The following is a 21,393-nucleotide window of genomic DNA, read 5'->3' as shown; positions in this document are numbered from 1 at the left end:
TTGCTTCCAGTATGAAGGGAACTATGATTTCTGTATTTCTAGTCTGTAGTCAAGTCAAGATTTTATAATAGATACTATGTTAATGGTGAACCTAAGGGAAGGTTTTCATTTGGCGTCAGTACAGGAGTTTCAGAATTAAAGTAAGATAGATATTAGTTCGGAAAGCAATTTATGTGCAGAACAAAGCACTTCTCGGTTTCCTACCAGGGACAGACACGTGGGACCCATTGCGCTTGTATTCCTCCTAACTTCTGCCAGTCCCCATTTTTATTATGTCGTTAAGAGAATCACAAAGCTAAATTTATGGCTGTGTTAAAATGGCAAAATCAGTGTGAGCTCCATACCCAAAATTTTTTTCTTTTGTTTACAACCTATAGTTGAGGGCAAATGTGTGTGGTGTGCTGTTTGTATTTTTAATCTACACCAACGTTTACACGAACAGATATACATATATATATATATATATATATATATATATATATATATATACATATATATATATATATATATATATACACACACACATATATATATATATATATATATATATATATATATATATATATATATAAAAAATATATATATAAGATGAATGATTTTCATTTAAGATCAGTAAAATGTTTGGCATTTGAAAAATGGATTGAATACTGAAATTTTATTATGTCACTGAGTAAAGGTGTGGTGTTTTAAAACAATGCGGTTGGCTTATCCTCATACGACTTGACGTTTTTCCAGTGGTAGGCAAATTTCGTAATAGCAGTGGGTGTTGAGCAAAATTCTTAACCTAGGCGTTACTTACCTGGAGGGTAGTATCGCAGGTATATACGTTTTAGATTCATGCTTTGAGGAACTTAGTAAACTGATACTAGAAGGTTGTAGTATGTTGGTATATCAAGCTCTTCCTCTCGGTTACAGCGATAGAAATATCAGACCAGGTCAGGCAGGCCCCGAACCCGATGGTTACACGTTTCCATAGCAACGCTATGCGTCTTTTGGGTGTTTTCTGTTGTGCAATACAGTTTCAAAGAAAACTTGCGCAACTTCGGTAACTGTTGTAGAATTTTTTCCCCCTCTTATTTAAAATTTTTACTTGCCTCTCTCTCTCTCTCTCTCTCTCTCTCTCTCTCTCTCTCTCTCTCTCTCTCTCTCTCTCTCTCTCTCGTATTTAGGTGACTATTATTTTATGATTATCATTCGATCTCGTAATTAATGAGAATTACCCACATTTACGTCCACTTTTAGGCAAATTGAGATGAGAAGGGAATTGACAGGTCGTATGATTTAGAGCTTTCCGTGAAAATATGACAATTGGTCTTAAAATAACGTGGTAATATTTATTTTTTTTTTTATTAAAAACAGAAATTAGACGAAGACTTCTATGCATTATTCTTGCCCTTGTATTTTATTTTATTTATGCAAGAAACCCATAGTTGGACATTTTTTCCTTGTTATTTTTGCTGTCTGTCAAAACCTTGAAGTCTGTGACAGATAGCTGCCCAGGTGTTCGGATTCCACTTCAGTCTTTAGGTGCGTGAGTAAATGCACTCCATTGTCAGACGAGTGGTATAAACGCATTTTTGGAGCTGGAGTTGTTCTTGTATATCAGTGTTTAAAGCCGATGTGATAACATTGTAATAAGGAATGCAAACATACGCACATGATAAAGAAGACATATCGAGGGAGACAGCGTGTTAGTTTGCATTTTTATAAAAAGATGCAAGAGTAATTTGATTGAAGGTAAGATGAGAATAAGTCAGAGACACCGATCTTTATCAAGTTTTAGTGAAAGATGACGTGAGCGAAAGTTTTGTTTGGTGATGAAGTGCTGCAGATGTGGTTATAGATGTAATTAGAAGTGATTAAGAAATGAAAATAGTACATAAACAGAAAATAAATGAAAAATTGGCCTGTAATATGAAAGGGGAAGATTTATATATGTGAAGAGTTTGTAAAATTCATGAATGGGGTCGCAGAATCAGAGGGGAGTATTTGTGCGTATGGGAGGGCAGGAAGAGGGAATAAAAACATGGAAAGCGTGAATTGCTGGAATGACAAAATTAGCGTGTTATCAAAGGGAAAAGAGATTGATTAGAGTGCAGTTGCACTGAGATCATGCAGCAGCATACGGGAGGATGAATGAGGTAATCAAAGAGAAAATGGAGGAAAAGAGTGTGGTAAGATGAACATTTATTGTTAACTCATAGCAAATAGGTATGAAAAGTTGTTCTTAAAGGAGGTGAATGCTGACAGTTCAGTGGGCAAGTAGAATGTAGTAAGAAAGATATAAGACGAACTTTATCCTCCAAAGTTGCCCTGTTTTGTTTCGGCAAACCGTCGGGAATGTAGTTACCAGAAAATCAGCATGTTGAAAGTTCTTCTCTGGATTGATTGTTGACCTTTCAGGTGGGGCGGGGGTTGGAGGAGGGGGGCAGAATTCCTCTGGAACGCAAATCATTTTGCTGAAAACCATTATGGTGGGAGAGGTGTTTAATCTTTTTTCAGAGTAGTTCAGAGGCCACGAAGGACCTGTGTAGTTACGCCTTCTAGTTCATGCTGCTGCATCTGGCGATGACAGCAGCCATGAGGAAATGATGGATACTTTCCACTGCTCTGTTAGCGGCAGTGTTGTGGGAGGGGCGTGGTGGATGTTAAGTCCCATTAACTTAGTTTGGGTGGTCCATAATGTGGAGACGAAAGCTAGGCTTCAGTCTGAAGTTATTTCGTTGGATACGCTAAAATGGCTGACCCAGCCATTAAGGAGTGCCGTGGTGCAAGTGTGTGCTTTTGCTTTCAAAATTGGTATTGTTCTGGCCAGTGCATGGGCCATTCCAAAATCATGAATATATATCTGGAACTGTCAGGAGTAGTATAGAGGCCCTGCTATGTCAAAGTAGAAGTGGCTGAAACTGTCTGGATTGGGGGAACTTGCAGATGCTGAAGTCCATCAGGTAGGTTATTTTATTTGTATGGAACTTTAACCTCTTTTTAGCCCTTGTTTTCACATCCTTCTTTGATCTGTGCCGGATGAATTTTTGTGTCACTAATTTGGCTCTTGGCTTCCTGGAGGGGTGGGAGAATCCTTGGATGAGTTAAAAACAAGAGGGTGTGATTGGTTGGTGCTAGTCTTGCAGAGGATGATACATCCCATGCTGCTGAAAGGAATGTATTCCCACAGTAGGTTTTTCATTGAGGTGTGACATTTTCTGCTTTTGGTGTCTTGTGAATTTGTCATTGGCTAGCTCATCGTAATTTAATCCCATTTGAACTACTTATATGTTTCTTTTGGATAGTGCATCTGCCACTGGGTTCTTCCTCCTGGACATATTGCATATGATGCACCCAAAGTTGGTGATGGCTGAGAGCTGGCACTACTGAGGGGAGGAGTATGCACCTTGGGTTTTGCTATGGGCATGCCTAAGTGGTTTGCAGTCCTTTAGGATGGTGCTTTAAAGGAGGTACCTGAAGTGTTGGGTGTTGAGGTGTAGGATGAGAAGTTCCTTGATGAAAGTGCTGTTCTTCCTCCCAGCAGGATTTGAGTTTTTCTCCTGAAGAATCTAAGGGTTGGGTCACCCTGCTAAGTGATTGGTTGAGTTCTGTAGATTGAGTCACCTGTAGTCTCCACGTGGCCACTAAGATCCATCTATTTTCTTTACCATATGGAGTAGTGAAGCCCAATGGCTGGAGACTTTGTGGCAAACGCACTTGTGTTTATCTCACTGAAAGCCTTTTTTGCAGTGGTCAGTTCCTCCTTGGAGAAGAGGGCACAGTTTTGAATAGATTGGCCCCTGCCATTTCTGTGTGGTGGTATGTGCCTCACTGGAATCGTGTGAATCTGCTTGAGCTCAGATTGAAGAGGTCTGGAAACTCCTGCAGGGCCTACTGAATAGATGGTTGGCTGCTTGAAGGTGGTGGTGGTGAGTGGTGCTGTCTGGAAGGAGCCCAGGTCCAGTAGATGGTTATGAACAACTCCTGCCAGTAAACCAAAATGCCTAAGAAAGTTGGAGCTGACTAGTGATGTCTGGACATCAGCAGTTGTTAATTCCCTCCAGCTTTCTTCCACAGTAGGTTGAGCGTGAGTTTGTGATGGTGATATGATGTTAAGGGGCTGCCATTGCAGGCTACCAGGCATAGGTTGCTGCCTGGGTGCTTACAGCTATCTTCCTTTGATTTGGGCAGATCGAGAACTTCCTGCTGGATGCTCATTCATCAATGTAGAACTTGCTGGAGCTGGTGTCTGTTGTGGTTGTGGCTGCCATAGTTAGTTCCTTGGGGGACCACCCTGCTTTTTTTTTTCCTCCTGTTGCAGCTGTGGGTTCATTCCTGACAGCTTTCCCAAACCTTTGATGGGATACACAGATGATGGGTGGTTGGGAGTGCCCTGTTTGTTGTGACATTTAAGGGTGTTTCTGCACAGTGGTGGCTTGATTCTTGATGTCCTGGTCTTGGTTGTTTTCATCCCTTGTGTGACAGATGCTATGGGCAGTATGTTTAGGGGCCTTGGAGACCTCCAAGACCTCATCCTCATTTTTCAGGAAGTCTGCCATTCATATACCCTCTGCATTGGGAAGGGTGGCAAGGATGTTGAGTCAGCAAGGATTCTAGTTAATCCCAGGCTGCCCTTGCTTTTGTTTCCCCAAGTGGAGTATTCAGAAGGTTGAGGGCTCAGTGGGCATGGGAAGGTGGTTACAAGGAGAATTGGCAATGAGGAACTTGTGCAGGCTCTCATTCATGATTCTTTCCTCCTGTGTATTGAGCCAACATGCAGTGTATGCCTTCTTTGTGGAACTGTATGTCCACACTCCAGAATCAGGCGGGTGGTTCTGTTGCCAAGAAGGGCAGCAGGCAGAGGCCAATGGTGTTTGTGTTTGGTTGCTCATCTTTAGACATCCTGTGTTCTCCTTTTACCTTACAGTTTAAAAAAATTTTTTTTGAAGGTTCATCCTGATAACAGTACACTTAGCCACATCGTGTCCATCAGGCACCTGGGTTTTATGTAAGAACCATGCTTGGTGTTCATTGCTAATGGTGGACGACATTGAGCTCTGAGGGAGAGCCAAGTTAGAGCTCAAGTGCTGTATTTAATCTGATACTGGCTTTTTGTAGTGTTAAGGATGGCCATATTGAGTCTGTTAGTTGCCAGGGGTTTGTGTGAGAACCGTGCTTGGCCTACTGAGGATGACATTGAACTCACAAGGGAGATGAAACCAGAGCTGAATCCCCTTATTTAGTCTATTAGTGTCATTTTATAGTAGACATAACCATTTTGAGTCTGCTAATTACTAGAGTGTTTGTGCCAAAACCATGCTGGTCTACCAGGTCACTCCAAGAGGACACCTATATAAGGGCTCTTATACACGATACTTTGGCAAGTAAAGTTTTGGTGAACGCTTCGGATAAGTGTCGAGGTATGGTATCGAAGCACGCAAAAATTCAGCTCACTCTTAGCTGCCCAGGAAGTGTAGGTGGTTCAGTGTTTCTGTCTACATGAACAGCTTTCGAGCACAGCTTCGGTACCATTCTTTGAAACCACACTTGGCTAAGTATCGTGTATAAGAGTCCTAAGGAGAGGAACCTAGAGGTTGGGTTAGTACTAACTTTATTCTCCAGAGTTGACCTGTTTTGTATTGGCATGCAGGCGGGAATGTAATGACCAGTAGTTGACTGGGCATGCAGATGGAAAATTTATCTGATGTTTAAGTCATGTGGCCATTAAGTTTATCATGATTGGCTGGGAAACATGGTAGCTAAACCTGGATTCAGCAGCAAAGTGTTGATGTTTTACACTGAAGATGCTCTTGGGAGAAAATAATGTAGAGGTACTGTTGCATTGGGACATTATTTAGGATTTTTTTTACATCCTGATATCAGTTTACCAGCCAGTATGGACAACAAATGTATTCATCATCTTCTTGCCAAAGGTTGACAGCTTTGTGCATGAGAAATAACCTGTCTAGTGCATTCTCAACCGAAGGCAATATAATCTAAATCAGTACAGTAGAGGCATGATTCACTGGGCCTATTCAAGTTATGTTGTGTAATATATTCTAGGAAAGAAATGTTCCTTTAAGCACTTTGCTGTAAAACAATAATTGTAAGTTCAAGCAAACCAGTAGTTATGAGTTTCAGTATAAGCAATGCCTATAGAATATAAGCTGAGGAAAGATGGCACATGTTTTACAACGTTCTCAATGATGATCATTTTTTACAAGATTTATAGTAGTATGCATATTACTTGGTTACATGCAACCCCCTCTGAAGTTAACAAATCCCCTTTACGACATCAAATGATTTAGGCTGTGAAAGTGTGTAAGTGCTTTTTATTTCCTGTATTGATGCTACATCACCACAAGATACGCAAAAATTTTTTCCTTGCACAGAGTCTTTAGGCTGAGTATGTTGATGATCAGTGAATGCCTGGGCACAAATGAATGATGCTTGAGTGGAAGGGTTTAACGCAAGGGTGAAAATACGTGTGGTAGCGTTTGCTGATATTTCAAGGAGGTGCCAGACGATCGAGTTACAAGTGAATGTTGTGGTACGGAGGTGAAATTTTGATTGAGGTGCCGTCCAGAGTATGCATAGTATATATGAAATAGCTGATGAGCATAATTGTTCTTTTGTATAAGGGTAACGGTGATACAGATGACTGTAAGAATTGTAGGGCCAAACATTCTTCATTGTTCCGAGGAAATGGCTATGGTAGGATTTTGTTCGAAGTTAAGTATACCTTAGTTTAACCGGACCACTGAGCTGCTCGAGCGATTAGACTTATTTTACGTGGCTAAGAACCAGCTGGTTACCTAGCAACGGGACCTACAGCTTATTGTGAAATCCCAACCACATTATGACGAGAGATGAATTTCTATCATCAGAAATAAATTTATCTAATTCTTCACTGGCCGGAGAAATTAAGAAAAGACAAAGTGACTGTGAAGAGAGAGCCGTGTTGTGGGTTTAGGCAAAGAAGAAAGCATGTTGATAAGGTGATTTTATGAAGTAATTGTGATGGAAAACTTCTGCGGAAAGTTTGAGAGCAAAAGAAAAAGCTTGTCGGCATATGTGTACTAAGAAACAGTATGCAATAAAATTGACAGAGATGCAAAGAAAAATTGAAAATGTACTAAGGTGTTGTTTAGCTGAAAGTCTTTGTAGAAGTTAACCATGGCTGCTGAACTTGAAGAAAAAAAAAGGATTAAACCTTTAATATGAGTTGCTTACCTAGTGTGTGTAGAGTTAGAGGGATATAAAGGGTGAGAAATGCGAGTAGGCAAAAGGGGTTATCAAAAGTGGAAAAAATGGATCAGAGTTGTGAGGCGATTGTATAGATCAGAAATGGTGCGGGGAAGGAAGACCTAAAGCATGCTTCTTAAATGGAATGTAACGGCCTAACGCATGTATATACAAAAATACACACCTGTAGTTTGTTTATACACATTCATTCATATTGTATAATGTCAGTTGTACAATCTGACACCATTACTTCAGGCCATTTTACTAAATTATGCCCGTTTAGATCCTGCACCCTTTAGTTCTGTGTAATATCTAGTACACGGAAGAGTACGAGCAAAAATAGATAAATTACGCAGTTTTCCTGTATGGGACTTGGACATGATGTAGTGAAGGATTTTGCGTAGTTACATGAAGTGTCTGATGTGGAAGGTTTTGCTTATTCGTGCATAGGTGGTTCATCCTTGATTCGGCAGTTCAGTGAGATTATATATATATATATATATATATATATATATATATATATATATATATATATATATATATATATATATATATATATATATATATATATATATATATATATATTTGAAATTATATTTGTGTATATATGTACAGTATTTATGTATGTATGTATTATGTATTTGAAATGTATACTTGTGTATATATAGTATATGTGTATAAACATATCCATACACACAAACACACACACACACACATATATATATATTCTGTATTATAGCTCAAGTAACAGCTACTAATTTAGTCTTACCTGGTGACCTTCGTTCCATTGATAGCCGACGGAAAATTACTCCCAGTGTAGAAAGTAAAGGTAAAGTATAAGAATGCAACGAAAATACTAACTGATAGGGCGTAGTTACACAGATTTTTGTATTATGCACGAATGCGCTGTAACGGATGAAAAAAGTAAATAATTAAAAATTGTATTTGTTGAAAAGCTTAAAAAGGGAAAGCGTTTGGCTCGTAGTACGATATAAGCATTGAATCAGTATGATAGTTGTTCGTCGAACGTTGATATTTTATTTGATATTGAATAACACCCGACTCTGTAAGCCCTGCCGTTTACTGATTGGCAGCAAACGGAAACGTCCTTAGAAATCTTAGCTACTATTTTTATTTAATTTTTTTGTGTGTATTAGGCTTGTAATATCGATATAATAAGCATGGAATCTTAAGTTGCATTTTATTCATCTTGGGGACTTTTGAGAAATACCTTCATCAGACGTTTGTTAACTGTAGAGAGGAATGAATTAGGATTAGGTATGTTTGATGTACTGACATAAAATAGCGTGTAATCAAGGTGAAGGGAGTTGAGAAACTGAATTAGCGCAAGATAAGAAAATTCAAGAAAAACGAATCAAATTTCAGCGTGATTTCTTTTATTATACACAGAACTGTTGGTTGTTATGATCAATAAATAATGAGTGAAAATGTGTTCCTTATAAACGAAAATGGAAGTTTAATGATTTTTGATTAGGAAAACGTTAATGTGAAAGAAAGATTTCGAGTCACTCCGTACAACTTGACTGCCTTTGACTTCGTCGCTGCTACCCTTTCCCTTCCCCTTTGTCGTTAACTAGAATTAGTACTTAGAATTTTAAAGACCCTGGTAACAGGGAAATGTGGTTATTAATGTTGAACACTGAACCAGACATAAAAGATGGCTCCGTTTAATGAGCGGAGATTTGCTCCGGTGAATGAAGTAGTGGAAGAAAGGAGGCCACAAGAGATTGACCCGAAATGAACCCGGTACCAATTAAGAATGCGAAAGTAGATCACACCTGACATCTGTGCAGGTGTTCCGAAGGAAATCGAAAGTGACGCTCTTTCTGCAGCACATGTGTGGCTGACTAGTATCATTGCGAAAGGGGCAATTTCTTTTCGTTGATGTCTGTGGCTTTATATTTCTGTAGCTTTTATTTAAAGAATATTCAGATTAACAAGTGAATTATTTTGTCGTTCTGTTGGATGACAGAGATAGAAGTGGGGCGAGTACTAGAAGCACAATGGAGAGGAATAAATAAAGGAATTATGACCTGAAGTAATGAGGTCGATTTTACAACTGAGATTTTACGATATGAATGAATGTGTATAAATGAACTGCAGGTGTGTGTATGTGTTTATACATGTATATGTGATATGTATATACAATATATATGTATGTATAAATTTATTATACATATATATATATATATACAAGTGTACTTGTACAAATTATATATATATACATATATATATATATATATATATATATATATATATATATATATATATATATATATATATATATATATTTTTTTTCACTATCCTACATTCACTTATTACGCTGATTACTCCTTTGAAATAGGTTTTTTCTTGCATTTTATTTTACCAATCTACAAGATTTGCTCTCCAGAATATTCAGATAAAGAATTTAAATAGTTTTGTACCCCCAAAAGTTAAGCCTACAGAAAAAAACAGAAAAAACAAATTATAAGATCAAAATCCCTTAATTAGACAGTATTAAAAACATTTGCTTCAGTAATCCCAATACCATATATAAAGAAGTAGCGTTCAGAAACCAAATCCAAAGGACATCACGCCTGGACTGAAAAATATTATTCAGGATATTCAGATAAATCTTTTCCTCAGGAAATTGCCCAGCATAAACTTCCAAAATTCTATGCCAGTGGCATGAAGTACAATTAGAATGTCCCGAGGCAGAGGAAGACCTGGCGAATGTTTGTGGACACCTTGGTGGGACGAAAGGCCTCCCAATTGGCAGGTGGGCCTCTTCACGAGGCCAGTGGCTACCACATGTTCACACCTGTGGAATGCTGAGGAATCACTAGGGTTCTCGTCGACCTGTGTCGAGTGAGAGTGTCCGAATAGCTGGGGGCATGAGATTTGCAACCCAGTGGCTTGTACTTGTTGCAAAAAGCTAAAAAATAAGATTTGGCATCTGAGTTTATGAACGCGTATAAATGTAGTATGGCAAAAATAATCGAAAAATATTTTCAAAGGAGAGAGAGAGAGAGAGAGAGAGAGAGAGAGAGAGAGAGAGAGAGAGAGAGAGAGAGAGAGAAAGATGAAAGGACAATGAGCACATTGATCCCCGTGGTGGGGGGGTGCTAATGCCGTCATTGCACCTCAAGCGAGGTGCACTGTAGGCATTACTTAAGGTTCTTTGCAGCATCTCTTTGGCCCCTAGCTGCAACCCCTTTCATTCCGTTTACTGTACCTCCATTCACATTCTTTCCTCCATCTTACTTTCCACCCTCTTCTAACAACTGTTTCTTAGTGCAACTGCGAGTTATCCCTCCTGTTATACCTTTGTAACCTTTTATTCTCACTTTTCCTTTCAGCGCTGAATGACTTCAAAGGGTCCAGCGCTTGGCCTAAATTGTTTACTCTATTCTATTCTTTATGTTAAGGAGAAAGGTTAATTATTGTGCTAGGGGTAGATGAAAGGTGTAGCTTTAGGGGAGGCAGAGCATTTTTAAAAGCAGGGAGACTGGTGATTGGGGTAAAGCAAGGGTTCTCAGACCTTCAGATGACGACAACCCACCGGTTTGTTGGGTGATTATGAGAGCATCACTACTAATTTTGGGAATTGCAAAGCAGCCCATTTAGTAGGATTTGTCAGAAATCCACACAATAAACTTCGGATTACTTCACAGGAGTTGTCAGAAATCCACACAATAAACTTCGGATTACTTGCACAGGAGTTGTCAGAAATCCACACAATAAACTGGATTACTTGCACATTCTCAAAACAAACTTGCACATTACCAAACTTGTACATTATTCATATAGCTATATAATGACATGTTTGCCTCTTAAGATAGCATACTGAATATATTGATTTTGTTTTAATATTGAATAATGAATTAGAAAATAAATTGAAATTAATAATAAATTGAAAATTAGAAAAAATAATGTTAATGGAAAATATCTAAATTTCAAAAGCTATCCAAAGACCGCCTGTATAATAAATATTTAGAATGCTGACGACTAAAATCACTTGTGTAAGAGATTCGTGAACATAACCGCTTCAACTCATACTGATATATCCAAGATTCCATACGACAGAGAATATGTTAGTTCTTACAATGGGAAAAATTGCTGAGTAAAACATGTATTTATCTTTGGGAAGCATAGGAAAAGTAATTTACAAAATGAAGTGTTATATTAAAAAGAACCGTGAAATATTTGAACAAAGGAGTTACTTGTGATCCTACAGACTCTTTTGAACATTTACATTTCCCTTATCATATAGTGCAGTACAGTTGTTTGCTTCTTAAAATTACGCAATGTTTATTATATTGAGTATGTATAGTATACATAATAAAATTGTAGTCATTTTGCTGCAAAAGCAACTGAATTGACTGTAACATTGAGAAGGAAACCAAACGAAGAGCAGACAGGTGATTGAAACAGCAATTCTTTCTGGTCAAAAACTCATAACGTGGGCGGGAATGTCAGGTTTGACCCTCAGCCCCTACAAATTTTCTAGCATATGAAAACGTATTCTGTAAAGTTTAAGACGCATATATTGAAAATATAAAAAAAAATTGTCTGTAAAAATATGGTTCCATTAACTTTGTGGTTAAGCATCCAGAATCCGGACGATCCAGTGTCAGCGGATATTATTAATGTTATATTTACTGCACTTTAGACTAGCTGTGAAGTTTATACACATTACTCAGTTGTATTCTAAAAATAAAATAACAGAACCTGGTGAATACAACTATCAAAGTGTGTGATTATGCTTGTGTAAGCAGCAGTTCTGCTCGATAACTGAGAAATCTACTTCCTAAGGATTTTGACGGCAGTTCTTTTTTCTCAAGGTGGATTTGTTTCAAAGAAAATTATTAAACTGTTTCAGAGTTATTCCGATTCTGTTTACTGTTAATCCACTTTCTCTTCAGTATGATAAAAATTTCGCAATTACTTGTATTTGTATAGTCTAGTAGTAATTTTAATAGCATGGTTTTTTGCATATAGACTATGTATACATATACATACATACACATATATAGTATATAGTGTGCATATATATATATATGTGTGTGTGTGTATATATATATATGTGTGTGTGTGTGTGTGTGTGTGTATTATGAAACAGCATTTCTGTTTGAAAAGGTTTTATTTCGTATAATATATAAAAACCAACGCCCCAAGTCATCTTATTGCAGCTTCGTAGAACACACAACAGCCGCATTATCTATAGAATGACCTTCCTTTTTAATAACATTACATTTTCAAACCTGTACAAATTCGCCCACTTCGTGGATGTTGAGACGCCATTGATTCTTACACCTGCCAAGGTCTTTCTCTTCATCAGGGTCCCAGTTCATGAGAAACTTAAAACATGTATGTCGATATGATCTCCAATTCTTACTTTATAACTAGCTTTGTATTTAAGCCTCCGATGTTACTAATTATTCCTGTTCAGACCCCGTAACTACGTCATATCTTCTTATTCCTTATAGCATTCTCCTAATTGCACCACCTCTCACTCTACCTTTCAACTAGGTCTCTAATGATGGCAACACATTTCCCGGGCTTGGTTTCATTTTATGCGCACCCAGTGAATGGGCACGACTTTTAACTTGTTTTACGCAATGAAGACGGTCAACAAAAAGTATCCTTATATTCAGATTATTTCCCTACTAAAGGTGTGAGTTATTTTATTTGTATTCAGACTTCAGACCTCTCACTGTAACCAATACAGGCGAAACATCTTAGACATAGAAAATTTGACAACGACAAGTAAACCAAGGTTCTTTCCTCAAATAATGATAGAAAATTTTGTAAACAAGGAAGAGGAGAGCTGATCCAATTTTTTTTAAAGTAAAGGTTGCAAGGGATTCTTGATACTCCCGAAAACAAAATACTGACAGATGGAATGCTTTTCCTTATTCTTATTTAATAATTAGAATAAAATTTGACAAGGGAATGAAGATTGTTAGTAAATTTGGATATGGAGAGAGAAATGAGAGGGCAGATTGAGTTGATCAGTTTTGCTATAGCACATGACTTCAAAATCATAAACACATTCTTTCAAAAGAGTGAAAACAAGAGTTGGACATGGCGAAGCCCAAACCATGAAACACGAAATGAAATAGACTACATACTTTTAGATAAACATAATATAGTTAAAAATGTTGATGTCCTGAACCAAGTCAACGTAGGCAGTGATCACAGGATAGTAAGATGCAAAATCCAAATCAACACCAAACAAGAAAGACAAAAACTATTCTTCTCAAGACCAGAACACATCAAAATACCTGAAGCTCTCAAATCTACATTTCAGATAGAGTTAAAAAACTTCTTGAAAATTTAGGAGACCAAAACAGTAATGAAAATGATCTTGAAAACTTGAATAATAACATTATTATCCAATTGAAAGAAGTAGCAAAGAAGTTCTATGACAGAAAGCCCTCCGACAACAGCAGAAATTCTCTGAAGAGACAAAGAACCTCTTGAAAAAACGTAGATATTTCAAAATCCCATCAATAGTGCGGAGAAAGACCCGTTACCATCCTCACGAAAGAAAAATCAACACCTGCCTCATGACTTTCCAGACCACTGCAGCTGATTAAGCAAATGAAGCTCACCGGTAACTTCACTTGGACCTAATAACAGATGCTGATGAGCCAGTCATCAGACTGGCGCGATTTTCGTGAATGTCTGAAGAACCAAAACGCCAGAAGGTTAAAGCTAGCAAAAAAGGGACCTAACAACCAACGACTAATCAGCCTCTGTGTTAATAAGATCTTCACATTATCAATAATCGAGAAATGAAAAATCATCAAAGGGAACAAATTTAAATTCCTCTTTTGACCATCTCTTCATTGAGAAAACAAACGAATCCCACTAGTAGAGCACTTCGATAACTCGCGACTCAGTCAGACTGATGCATGTCAGCCCAGGAAGAACAGGGAGTTGACCCACCAATCCCAATGAGGATCATGCAGCATCATTTATTCGCAAAAGCCCCAGAACCATTCAACTCAGAGCAGAAAAGGTGACAAAATTGTTTACTGCCTGCCTGGAGAGAACAACTCAACAAAAAAAGGAATGTAAATAGATGGAAATACCTAAGTCAAAGATTTGATGACATCGTCTTTGCCCCCACCAAGGAAGAGCTTCAACAAATGCTCAAAAATGAAGCAAGCATATCAGTAGGCCTCTACATGAACTTCCGTAAGACCAAAGTCATGAGCAATAAATACACTGAAAATGCAGATGACATACTTGAAATAGAAAATCAACAAATTGAGGAAGTGGACCACCACATCAATCTTGGACAACGAGTCTCTCTACATGACGCCTCTAAAGAGAGCGAAATAAAAAGAAGAATAACCCTCGGTTGGCAGGCGTTTGGAAGAGCCAGTACAGTGTTAAAAAATAAGAAGATTCCTATCATCTTAAAAAGGAAAGTCTATGATCAGTGTATCCTTCCCACTGTCACCTGTGGGTCCGAAACTTTGAATCTAACAAAAAAGCTTTCCCTTAAATTACGAACAGTGCAGAGGGCACATGAGAGAATTATGCTGGATCTAACTTGGAAGGATAGAAAAACAGCTAAATGGATACGTCAAAAAACTAAAGTAAAAGATATCCTTGAAACCATCAGGAAGCTCAAGCGGAACTTGGTGGGGCACATTGCCAGGATGACAGACAACAGATGGACATCACGAACAACCTTCTGGACGCCCCCAGGATACACAAGAAACCGAGGAAGACAAAAAACCCGCTGGTGAGATGTCAGGTTCTTCTGTACATGTTCTTTGCAAATATCCACTTCATCACTCTGTCAGTTGCACAGTTTTCAAACTCTCCAGTATTCATTACCTCCAGCCAAAATTTATTGGCTATGTTCACTCGAACTTTTTAGTAACTTCAAAAGCTTGAAATTTATTGTCAAGGATATTGATATGGCACATTGTAAATATATTGATTGGGATGATTGCGTCTCTCTCTCTCTCTCTCTCTCTCTCTCTCTCTCTCTCTCTCTCTCTCTCTCTCTCTCTCTCTCTCTCTCTCTCTCTCACACACACATATACAGCTATATTATCAGTCGATAATCTTTTTCTGTATATATGTAAATAAATAGTGGTGTAGGAGCGCATTTTTTTGTTTTTATATTCAGGACAATGATTTTATTGCTGTTGGACAAAGAAATTGTCCAGTATTAAGGTTTTTGTCGTTTAAAAGCGTGCCATATTGAAGTAACTAAAATTTGCCTGTTAGAATTGAGAAACTCGGAAATAAACTACGAAGGAGCAGATATTCAGGATAGCTTAATTAGTGATAGTTTTTATAACGGGGAGAAATGTAAGCCCTCGTCTGTTTTATCAATTTCTCGACGGGGAGTTTAAACCAATATAATAGAACTGGTATTCTGTATCATAATTTCCCAATATGGGCCAAATATCAAAAATCTCTGAAGAAATCTGTAGTTATCCAAATTTAGAATGGACCACGTGGGAATTCTCGAATTGACACGAGGACCAGTTTTAATTAACGCTGGTAGCATCGAGGATAACCGTTGGAGTCATGCGAAAGAACTAGGTCATTTTAGGGGTGCTTTTGAAGACTGGACACCTGTTTCAGGTGCTGCCTTGATTATTATTGTGATGACTCACGCCTCCTTGAAAATTATGACAACTCGAATGTCTGTTAATCTGATAGATTTTTTGTCATCACGATGTTCGTCGCCTGTGACACATCGACTAGCTTAAAGTGCACACTCGTTCGTGTGTGTTATGGTGTTATTTAAAGCAACTATTGGAAAAAAATCATAAAATTGTATTTCAGTCTATTCATTTATAAATAAAACGTCAGCATTTGAGATTACTGAAAAGAAAACAAAAACGATTATCATTTTACACAGGAATTAAATGGAAAATTTTTCGTCGTGGGTTTTCAGTTTTATTGCATTGAAGGAAATTTGTGAAAATTTGAACCTTGGTCAAGTCGGCTATAAATAGTGCTTTTTGAGAAAGGTAATAAATGTTCTTGCACATGTGTTACAAATGACTATTGAAACAGAATTTCCTCAAGCATTGATGACACTATTTTTCACTGCATACCAGTGTCAGTGATTGCCATAAGCTGCTTTCCCCAACAGGGAGTGACTCCAGAGGAAAACCAAGTCGGTGGGCACTGCCAAGTTAATCTTTTAACTGTTAAATAAAAGAAGAATTTTTTTTTACCAGAAAATGCCCACAATATTAGGCACTTTTCACCCCAGTTCTGAAGGCTTGCCGTCAGTACATCGAGACACTGCACAGAGACTGTCATTCACTTCTGTCTTGCACGCACATGCACACACGCATGCTTTTGCTTCCTGGATAGTTAGGCCTTTCTTTCCAGAGTATCCCCACTTAGTTTATCACGGAATTTCTGTGTGTTCTCACCTGAAACACTTTCGTAGAACTTTACATTGTTCACCAACCTATGATCGCCCTTGATTTCCTCACGGTCACATTATTTTCGATGGTCTTTATCCGCCCTTTGACCTACGGTGCCATTTTACCACCACTTTTGTGTATCTCCACATTTCTCCCATTGCAGTCGTTCTTACTCTAGATTTTCGTAAAAGAGAATGGGCTCAACAGTCTTTTCATTTTTTCCAGCTGTGGTCCATAAAGTCCTCCTCTTTCGTAAACCTTTGTCACATGCCCTGCTAAACGTTCCTTGCTGCACTTAATCTGTGACTTCGCTCTTATCTCCTTCTGCCATTGTTTGGGGGATGTACTTGCTAATGTCTCTTCATTACGGAATAATGTCTTCCATTCACTTATATCCCATATCATCATTCACTGCTTCACCTTCCGGTTCCGTAAGGAGTGCCAACGGCCAGAAACGTCATTTTCTTCTGCTGGAAATGAGAACAAAGTCTAAAGACAACTGGACATTCAGAATTGGCTGCTGCAGTATGATGCTCCTTGCTTCAGCAACCGCAGGCTGGATATAGTCATCCTAATGGTGAACTACTTCAGTGTCTCTGATAAGGTCATTTAAAGGTGGCTTCTTGTTATGCATCTCACGTAATTGTACTTCAAGAGGGAATTCTCATTTGACATTTATATTTGTCATGGTGTGGTCTACAGTTGTCCGTAAGGGTCTGGTCGGCCCCAGTCTGCACCCACTTTTTAGCCTTTCACTTGAAGTTCGGTCCCACTTCCTTCCTTCTGTCTTGCTGTCCAACCACTCCAACTCCGTCTTTTCACTCTCTTAATCGCTGAATGGCCGAAAGTGCCCCAGTGCTTGGATTCTGGCCTAATTTTCACAACTCAATCTATATTCTATTGTTGAACAATGCGAAGGATATCAACGAAAGCTATAGGGAAATTGATGCTGAATTTACCTTGTGTAAATGTCCATAATCAGCCGAGTTGCTTAGTCAAGGAATATGAATCTCGGAATTTTCAAGGTAATAGGACAAAGAGGGTAACTAATTTTACGGGCTTTTAACCTCCTAAGTTATTAACACTTTTGGACTGTTTTATGTCTAAATAAACATATCCTGTAAAGTTAATGCTAAAAAAATGTTTAGATTGGTTTGTTAACAATTTTGTTCATCGCTTGTGTGGCACTCTGAACGACAAATTGTAAAAAAAACTTGTAAAAAACGTTATTATAACTTTAATTCTGGAGAGGTGGAAGTGAGTTATAGAGTGTTTTGGACTGTTTTATATGTAAGTAAACAGATCCTGAAGGTATATTGCTAAAAAAATGTTTAGATTGGTTTATTTACAATTTTTTCATCGCTTATACGGCACTATGAACGACAAATTGTAAAAAAAACCATGTAAAAAATTTTCAAAAAACAATTGTACAAAAATACTTGTCACCCTAAATGCTATAGGGATAACTCGCTCAAAATGTCCTGATTGTCTCAGGATTTATGAAAGTCCAAACATTTTTTTGTTTTGCTGTTTTCTGAAAACTTACTTTTTTAAAAACTAAATGCATATATCTCTAAGAAGACTGAACCAAATTTCAGTGGAACTTTTACAGTGTAGTATAACTATATATATTTATTTTGGCGTTAGGAAAATCCTTTTTTAGTACAACTTTTTTTTTGCATATTTTTGAAAAATGTCATGATTTTTCAACAGCAAAAAAAAAAAAAAAAACTTGGAGATCGAATTTCTAAATTCCCAGACAAGGGAATTTTCAGTATTAGTTATAGAATAACTGGTAAGAATTTGAAGCCAATTAACAATGTCTAGGTGACCAGTCCCAGATCAGCTTCTGAAAATATATCCATGGGAGCAATTTGTTTGATGATGCTGATTACTTGGATGCTTCCCTTGGATATCTTTCTTTGGGTTACTAGTTGTGTTGCATTTGGGACTTTGGAATTTGTAGAAAGGATTTTATCAACTGTACCGAATTATCCTTCTTTACGAAGGATGGAGCACAAAGCAGTTTTGCTAATCTTACAATTGGCTTTTATTTTTTTTCTGAGGTTGTTTAGCGGCTTCCTTGTGTTTCATGTTTGCAGTAGTTGATATCACCTTTTTGTAAGTTTCATCAAGGTAAAACGGTAGAGAATAAACAAAGTTTAATTTCTCGGGATTGTGTATTTGCAAATATATTTACAGATATGCACAATAGATTTAAAAGGGTTAGGATGACCGTTGTATATTGCCCAATTGTGATTTTGAAGTGATGATATTAAGGCCTCACAAAATGTTTGTTTCAAATAAATAAGCATCCAGAAATTAATGCTCAAGATGTGGATCAGTTTGCATAGCAGGCCCAAATTATTACCAGAGTCTAGAGTTAGGTGTGTTTTTCTTTTAGTTTCAGTCCTGTTGAGCCTCCGAAAGGGGGGTTGGTCAACCCACATTGTAGAAATTTCAGTGTATTTTAATTTTTATCGTCAGTCTTCAGTCTGTGATAAATGGATCATTTTAACAGTTTTGCTTGTTAATCTTCAACTTTTTGTAAAATTAGCGATTGTTGTTTTTTGACTGAAAGAACTATTCCTAAGTGCAGTGGTGATGGTCTTGATTTACTAAATCAACTATCATATTTGTGTTACTTATGTTCATAGCTGGAGTGTTTGGTATTCAATAACCTGATGAGTTTTATATTTTCCTGTCATTTACAGAGTCATCCTCGAACATCCGAAACCAGAGATTGGTATAGCAGGAAAATAATTAAATTGGCACTTACTGATCGCACAGCATGATTAAGGTAAGTCATTCAGGTACATAGGAATAATATTAACGTTTGTCTTTAAATTTATTTCAGAGGGGTCAAGTGTAAACGACAAACACTGATTGTAAGAAAAATATTACGTGACTTGATTGTTTTTGTATTACCGCACTTGTCTTTGTTTTTTCCACGTTCTTCGTTTGCAGTGACTTCCTCCCATAGCAGTGAAAGTTGTGTGCATCGACAATACTTTTGTTTGTCATCACAGTATATAGAATGTTATAATGCGGCTTTCGTTTTAGCAGGGTTTATAATATGTGAAAAAACATTTGTATGCAGTACAAAAGATTGTGATGTGTACTGTATGTGTGCTTTCGGTGTGTATTTTTTGGTATTTTATTATATAACAGTTTATATCGTAGGCGCATGCACTAGTATACTGATGATATATGAAAACTACAGTAAATGCATTTGGAGACCTACCCAGTGTGTTGTGACACTCTTGTTATTATTATAATTATTATCATCACCATCATCATCATCTTCTACTGTAAGCATGCTCGGCTAACAAAATTCACATTCGAACACAGAACAACATAAAAAATCTTTCTCATATTCCATATTAATGTGCTTCGGATCAATCACACAAAGGTTGAGTAACACCAGGACCCACTAGTGGGTGCTCACTAGTGGGTCCTGAGTCACACTGACAAACAGTATCCAGGTCAGCGCCCCCAGCCGATGAGTAACTCCTCGGGGAGTCCTTTGAATTAGAGCGAGTGTGGAGTAGAGCTAGACTTTTAGGGATGGCCTAGTGAATTTTCCACGTATATGGGTAGCTTAATCTGAAACAACTGCAGATTACCTTCTAGTTAGAAAAAACCTCAGCTGACACAAAATTTGGTGACTGACAAGTCCAAGAACTTGGAATTGGAATATAAATTTAGGCCAAAGGCCAACCCCTGGGACCTATGAGATCATTCAGTGCTGAACAGAGTTGAAGCAGTTGTTAGGAGAGGGTGGAAAGTAAAGTGAAGAAAGAGAATATGAACGGGCGTAGAGGAAAAGGAATGAGAGGGGACGCTACAAAGAACTTTAAGTAATGCCTACAGTGCGCCGTGCGAGGTGCGCTGACGACACTACCCCGGTATGGGGGGAATTGTTTTGGGGGACTCGGGATGCTAAATCCTTGAAGACTAAGATTGTCATGGTGATGCTTTTCCAGCACATTCTGATCCACATGTCGTCATTTCAACTGTAGGAAGAGACATTTATTTTTAGCCGCCATTATTAGAGCTGTGTATACTTCTGTCTAATTATCATTGCTTGTGAAATGAGCGCAATTGTGGTCTGTTCCTGGATGGTGAGTGTTGTAACTTGAGCGTTATAATAGACAAAGCGTAGGTGAAAGTAAAGATGATATGCTGGTAGTAGTCGTAAAGATGATTGACGACCAGATTAATTTTTATAGTGTATTGCTAGGCTGCTGTGTGTGTGTGTGTGTGTGTGTGTGTGTGTGTGAGAGAGAGAGAGAGAGAGAGAGAGAGAGAGAGAGAGAGTTTCCTGACAACGTCTGTTCTTTGATGAGCACGACTTACTTTTATTTACTTGTTTATTCTTGTTTTTCGCCGTAAATAATTTTACTGACGTGTGTGTAGTTATATATAAAAGATAAAAGGTAAAGGGATGTCAACGTTTACAGACCAGTTTTTCTTGTGGCTTTTAACTCTTAATTTTACTTTCTTTGTTGATTGTTTAAGGCTCACAAGAGTTATTTTTTCTTTCATCTTTTAATCAACTTTGACGGCTTCTGTGTTCCAACTTTCCTTACGTAGTTACCGAGATGTGAATATATGAATCTATTCTTGCGTGTTAGGGAGACAGCACTTGAATCAGCCATTCAACCTTGCAGTCGTAATCACTCGTGTTTTATTTGATTCAGTTCCTAGAATCCAGGGGCCATGAATCAGTCATGCGGCA

General features: G+C 37.8%; 1 long non-coding RNA gene across 1 annotated transcript in view; it reads left to right on the top strand.

Moving 5' to 3' along the window:
* LOC136845570 (uncharacterized) overlaps nucleotides 1-19,468 on the top strand; it is a 27,406-nt gene extending 7,938 nt beyond the window's left edge. Inside the window, exon 3 of the long non-coding RNA XR_010855186.1 lies at nucleotides 19,367-19,468. This is a non-coding gene — a long non-coding RNA (uncharacterized lncRNA). The remainder of the gene's footprint in view (nucleotides 1-19,366) is intronic.
* The last annotated feature ends 1,925 nt before the right edge of the window (nucleotides 19,469-21,393 follow it).

This window comes from Macrobrachium rosenbergii, chromosome 14 (assembly GCF_040412425.1).
Source record: "Macrobrachium rosenbergii isolate ZJJX-2024 chromosome 14, ASM4041242v1, whole genome shotgun sequence".
Taxonomy (NCBI): Eukaryota; Metazoa; Arthropoda; class Malacostraca; order Decapoda; family Palaemonidae; genus Macrobrachium; species Macrobrachium rosenbergii.
The sequence above is the reverse complement of the archived record's forward strand: the minus strand, read 5'-3'. Positions and strand labels throughout refer to the sequence as shown.